Here is a 7119-nt window from a genome sequence, read left to right as displayed (position 1 = left end):
ATGAAAGCAGGGAACATAGAATTAAGCACTAAACCCTCACTGGAAGTGTATATCACTCTAATCTCTCAAGTGTATAGGGTTATTCACTCTACTCTTCTCTAGTCATGCTTTCTAAACCTTGTCCTTCATCTAACCAATCAACAAAAATTTAATGTACCAATGCAAACATCATGAGGTCTTTTTAGGGTTGTAATGGGGTTGAGGTAAAGGTAAGGGTATATATATAAGGCTAAGTGAGCTAGTAAAGTGAATCCTTGATTAGTCTAAGATCTCACCTAACATATACATTCTTTATACAATTTTAAAATACTTTACCTAACTACCCAAATTTTTTCCACTTTTGTATTACATGCTCATGTATCAAACTTATTTTTGAATTTTGTCCCATGTGCATTGATTCTTTTTATTTTGCATTTGGGGTAATATATTTTTTTATTTTTCTTTTCTTTTTCTCTTTTTTTTTTATTATTTTTTTTGTATCCCCTTATTTAATTACTTAATATATTTTTCTTCAATGCACATGGTAATTTAATTATTTTGATTTCACATGAGCATGCTTCCCAAATTTTCAAATAATTTATTCAATTTAATTTCCTACTTTTTCATATCATCCCATGTTCCCATAAAATTTCCCATACTTAAATTTTTACACAATATCTATCTTAAGCTAACAAAGGATTCCACTTGGGATTCTTATTTTATTTTTCTGCTTAAGGATAGTAATGTGGTTATAAAACAGAAGGGATTTAAAAGCTCAAGGGGGCTAACAAGGGTGATGTAAAAGGTAGGCTAATTTTGGGATAAGTGAGCTAAAATCAAACAATGGCCTCAATCATATGCAAGCATGTAAATACACTAAATATTGGACATATAGAATGGAACAAAGGAAAGATTGCAATCATAAAGAAGAAAACACACAAGAATAAAATATTTATGGTTAAATAATGTAACCATGTAAATAAGCTCAAATCTCACAGGTTGTGTGTTCTTTAGCTCAAAAACCATGTTCCAATTACAACTTCAAATAAATTTAACACATAGAAAATTTTAATTTTTAATTTAAATTAGTGAAATTTTTCAAAAATAGGGTCTTAAAAGAAATTTATTACTTTAACCAAGTAGTAACTAAATGCATAAAATCAAACAAATATGCAAATGCAACAATGAACTAAAAATAAAATAAAATGTTGGTGTTGAATTAGGAAATAACTAACCCATGGAGATCGGTATCGACTCCCCACACTTAAAGATTGCACCGTCCTCGGTGCGTGCTAAGATGTGCAAGTGGATGGGGGTTGTGATTTTTCAGCTGGGCTCTTTTTTTTGTTCCTTTCCTTGCCGGCGGTTTGGGAGTAGCTTTCTTCTTTCCTTCCTTGGTGGCCATCCTGAAGAAGGGAAGAGAAAGTAAATTAAATTCAAATAGATATATAGCAAGGAAGAGAATGGAAGAGTGGTGATGGATGCACATTAGGATGTAATTGACATTAACACATGCTCTCGAGTACATGTGAAAAGCCAGCAATGAAAAATAGCTAGTGCATATAAGGGCAAGTGAATGCAAGGTGTTTATTGGCATGCCGGCAAAGGGCATGAGTAGCATAGACCAAGCATTACTTGTAATAAATCACCATGTTTGTATTGACAATTATATTCAATTAATAAAATAGTAAAGGGAGTTTATGAAAAGCAAGCATTGAATAGTATAAAGTAAAATAGAGAAGTGCATAATGCCATATGGGCTTTTTCACAAACACATAACATGCATAGTAAATAAGCTATTTGAAAGTATTAAATTGAACATGCAAGCAACCCCTTAAAAAGTAATATATAATTGTCAAACCATTTTAATAATCCAAAAATATAGAAAAATAATGACCCAAATAAATTTCTAACACCAATGAAAATAATGCAATCAATGAAAGTATGCAAACAAATTAAATAAAATAGAATGAGAGAGAAAAAGGATGAGAAGAAGAAAAAGAAAGTGAGAAAGGAGAGAGAAGGAAGAAATTAGGATTAGAAAAGAGAAGATAAGAAAATTGGCACTAATAATCTGGATAGGTTGTGCGACGCTGGCGACGCGGTCGCGTGGGTGACGCGGACGCGTGGGGCACGCGATCGCGTGGGGCACGCGATCGCGTGACTTGATTTGTGCTAGTGGCGCGAGTGCAGCCTCACGGTCGCACAACTTTCTGTTCAAAACTCAGTATTGCCAAAATACAGGGTGACGCGGTCGCGTGGTCGACGTGATCGTGCGGGTGGCCTTATTTCCAATATGATGCGGACGCGTGGGTGACGCGTTCGCATGGCAGGGCTTGTGCTACTAGCACGGGTCCAGCCCAGTTCCAGCATAACTCTCTGCCATACTCCTTTTTTACGCCGATTTCAGGTGACGCGGCCACGTGGGTGACGCGGTCGCGTGGGAGGCCATTATTCCCATTTGACGCGGTCGCGTGGGGTGATTTGTGCCATTGGCACGCCTCCAGCGCTGCTCCTGCGAAACTCTCTGTTCATATTAATATTGTCTCCCATCTCCTTGCGACGCGGACGCGTCGCTGATGCGGTCGCGTCGCGTGCTCGCTTTTTTTTTTATAAATTAAGAGGTTATTGGTTTTTATTTAATTATTATAATTTTTTTTTAAAAAAATTATTTTTGGTGTTCATCTTGATCTTCAAGTCGTTCTTCGTGTTCATCTTGACCTTCAAGTTGTTCTTAGTTGTTTTCTTCGTTTTGATCTAAAAAATTTAAGTTTGATATCATTTTATTGTTTTTAATTGGATTTTCAATTGTTCTTAGTTGTTTTCTTCGTTTTGATCTAAAAATTTTATTGTTTTTAAGTTTGATATCATTTTGGTGTTTTGCGCGAAGAGAATAAGGTTCACACATAAGGGGGGTTCTGTGTTTTTGTGTTCGTGCGTATGCACCAAAAGTTATGCGTACGCACGGATGAATGAAATGTGGATTATGCATGTGTACCAATGGTGCGAACACCATGGATAGGAGCCATGTTTTGGAGTGTGCGTGTGCACACATATGTGCGCACACACAGTTGTGTTTTTTTTTTTTTTCAAAAAAATCAGAATTTCACCCAACATTCCAAAATGCATATAAACAAGAAATTAGCAAAAAAAATATGCAACTATTTACATTAAACTTTAAAATTAATCCAAAATTTTATCTTCCAAATCAAAATCATGGACTATTTAAAGCACTTTTAATATGCACAAACATAAAATCTACCAACTATTTTAAGCATTCAAAAACTAATTAAAAATTTTAAACATGCAATCCAAGTCAAAAAGGCAATTTAAACAAGATTACTAACTATTCACATATGCATTTTAAAACAAAAACTTATTAAAGCAAGCTAACAACCAAAAGACATATTTAAAAGCAAAAACAAACAACCAATCAAAAACAAACTATCCACATATTTCCATATAAACAATAACCAATAATGTAACACCATTGCAAATCCGCAACAACGGCGCCAAAAACTTGATAGTGAGAATTATTGCCAGTTTAGAATCAATCAAAATAAGAATCACTTCGTTAATAGCATAGTCCAAACCAACAATGAACTCTCACAATCAAAGTTTAAATCAAAGAATAGTCATAATTCAAATCAAATAACCAAGAGTATTTAAACTCCCGGGTCGTTCTCCCTAGGAATTGCAATTAAGTGTCATATTATTGGCTATGAGGAAATTGGGGATGATAGCAATTGGCAAGAAATGTAAATAGCAAGAATGTAAGTTAGCATGCAAGAAACGTAAATGGGAACTCTTGGCAAGAATTGGGGAGTTTAGGATTCCTATCCTAGTTATGGACCACAAACATGGCAATTGTGTGGAATCAATCCAAACTAGTCAATCCTCCTTGAGAATTAGTCAAAGAGTGTAATTAATCTCAATCCATGAGTCCTAGTCAATTCACTAATTACTTAGAAAAAGACTAGCGTCAATGGAAATCAAACCAATTAACTATTTTCACACAATACAGAATGGACATCCACAACTCAATTCCACCCAAACATCCAATTTCTCAACCAAGAGTGTGGAAATTAAAATGCAAGAAATTAAACATCAAAGCAATAAAAGTCAAAAGCAACTAAATGCAAGGAAAGGAAACTTAAAATGCAAGAAAACATCTTGGCAAGTAATTAAGAGCTAAGGCTACCTATCCTAGACATTGACCATAGGCATATGATGATTATGAAGAGTTAATCCTACTTAGTCAACCTTACATCAAAGATAAGTCAAATAGGCATAGCTAATTTCAATCCCTAAGTCCTATGTCAACACTAATGGGTCACACAGAGTCAAGGAAAACCAAATCAACTAATTACTCTAATATATCAAACAAGAATGGACATCAACAACTTAAGGATCACCAAAGTCATCAATTCCAACCCAAGAGTGTAGAAAAACCAAGTAAAAACTAAGCCAAGCATTTTATCAAACACTTGGTGTGCATGAGAATAAAATAATATTAAATGACAAGAAATAATAAATGCTACAACCAAACAAGGAAAGTAAAGATAGCAACTCAATAAAGCAATAAATGACATGAAAACATAAATTGCATTAATTGAAAATTAAAATGACAAGAGTGTTCATAAAACATAAAAATGACAAAATAGAAGAAATAACAAGAGAAATGAAGAAGATAAAGGTGCAATAACAATAAATGACAAGGAAAAGTAAATAGAAGCAAGAATTAAAAGTAGAAATTACAAGAAATTAAATTAAAGAACCCTAATTCTAGAGAGAGGCGAGAGCTTCTCTCTCTAGAAAATAAGAGAAAGCTTCATAAAATCTAACCCTTATTGCCCCCCTTCATTCCTATTCACTTTGGCCTTAAATATCTTCAGAAAATGAGTTGGATTGGGTTTTAGAGGCCCAGAATTCACCCCCAGCGATTTGCATTGATGAGCTCACGTGCATGCATGCGTGCGTACGCACGACCTACTGTACGTATGCACGTTTGTACAAAATTTCTATCGTGCGTATGCACGACATTTGGTGCGTACGCATCCTTGCAAAAAGTCACCGTTGTGCGTACGCACGCATCACTGATGCGTGCGCATCTTTGCAGCAGCTTCCAAACTCCATTTTCTTCATGATTTCTCCCCTTTTGGATGCTCTTTTTTCACTTCTCCAACCCAAAGTTGCCTTGAAAATCTGAAACCACTTGACAAATACATCAAGGCACCAAATGGGATCAAAGTGAATAAAATTTAGCAATAAAAAGCCCTAAAGAGCATGTTTTCACTTTCAAGCACAAATTAGGAAGACATCATGAAACTATGTTATTTCAATGGATAAATGCAAGAAAAGTCAATAAAATCCACCTAATTAAAGCAAATAAATACCATGAAATGTGGATTCATCAGCTTGTAATGTGCTAAATTAAGAACGAAGTGGGTTAATCATAGGCTCAAAGGGGCTAACAATGGTTGATGAAAGGTAGGCCATTTAGGTACGTGGCTAAATGAAGTGATGGCTTCAATCAAATAAATGCATGTCTACATGGGATAATGGACTTAAAGAATCGAACAAATCAAGGATCACAATCATAGAAAGAGAAAAATGCATACAAGAATGAAAATAAGTGGTTATAAGATGTAACCACATAATTAGGCTCAAAACTCACATGCTTGTGGTCCTAGCTCAATAACTACATTCCAAAATACACTCTTCAAGCAAGATTAACACAAAAATTTTCAAATTGGTAAGGTGCCCTAAAGATGATTTCTTGAAAGATAAGTCATCACCCTAATCAAGTAGTCCTAACATGAAAAAAGTGTTCAAACATAAAAACTAACCATGCAATCTATCCTAACTAGCGAAAGAAAAATCAAAATCATGGGTGTTGAAAGAAAAGTTACCTACGGAAGTCGGTAACCGACCTCTCACACTTAAGAGTTGGCACGGTCCTCCGTGCCTTGGATGGGATGCAAAGAGGGATCAAGGTCGCTATCTTCATCATCCGAGCCTTGAGTACTTGCTTCACTATGGTCCGAAGCAGATGAGAAGATGACCGGCTCTTCCGTAGGCGGGTTGACACAACCCCAAAGCTTCTTCATGTAAGCAAATCGGCATTTGTTACGCCTCTCATATCGATCTATCTTCTCATGAAGCTCTACAAGTAATTGATGGGTCGACTTTGGTGGTGCGGACGAAATGGTAGGAATGGCGGAAGGAGGGGCTATGTCACGGCTAGTGGTGTCCATGGGAGGCTGAAGATATTTCCCGCTTGGGACGATATCGCCCTTCGCTGGAATTGTGGCTTTCATGTCCTTAGCTTTAGAAGGGACACCAGCAGTGGCAACTAAATCCGATACCATAGTGGGGAATAGTAGATTACCCTTGGCATGGACTCGACCCATCTTTTTTCGGATGAGGAGATGGATGTTGACCGGCCTCTTTGTGAGAATGCACCAAACAAGGAGGGCGAGTTCCGCCGTGAAGGATGACTTAAGAGTGTGATGAGCGGATATTTTATACGCTTTTTGGGGATAATTTCATATAGTTTTGAGTATGTTTTAGTTAGTTTTTAGTCTATTTCTAGTAGTTTTTAGGAAAAATTCATATTTCTGGACTTTACTATGAGTTGTGTGTTTTTCTGTAATTTCAGTTATTTTTCTGGCTGAAATTGAAGGAGCTGAGCAAAAATCTGATTCAGGCTGAAAAAGGACTGCTGATGCTGTTGGATTCTGACCTTCCTGCACTCAAAGTGGATTTTCTGGAGCTACAGAACACTTTGTATTCTCTGACGGCATGAGTCTCTAAACTCCATTGTTGGGGGTGAGGAGCTCTGCTGTGTCTCAATGAATTAATGCAAGTATTTCTGTTTCCCATTCAAACACGCTTGTTCCTATCTAAGATGTTCATTCACGCTTAACTGTGATGAAGGTGATGACCCGTGACATTCATCACCGTCCTCAAACCATGAACGTGTGCCTGACAACCTCCTCCGTTCTATATCCGACTGAATGAGTATCTCTTAGATTCCTTAATCAGAATCTCCGTGGTATAAGCTAGATTGATGGCGGTATTCATGAGAATCCGGAAGGTCTAAACCTTGTCTGTGGTATTCCGAGTAGGATTCTGGGA

This window comes from Arachis ipaensis, chromosome B05 (assembly GCF_000816755.2).
Source record: "Arachis ipaensis cultivar K30076 chromosome B05, Araip1.1, whole genome shotgun sequence".
NCBI classification, from domain to species: Eukaryota; Viridiplantae; Streptophyta; class Magnoliopsida; order Fabales; family Fabaceae; genus Arachis; species Arachis ipaensis.
The sequence above is the reverse complement of the archived record's forward strand: the minus strand, read 5'-3'. Positions refer to the sequence as shown.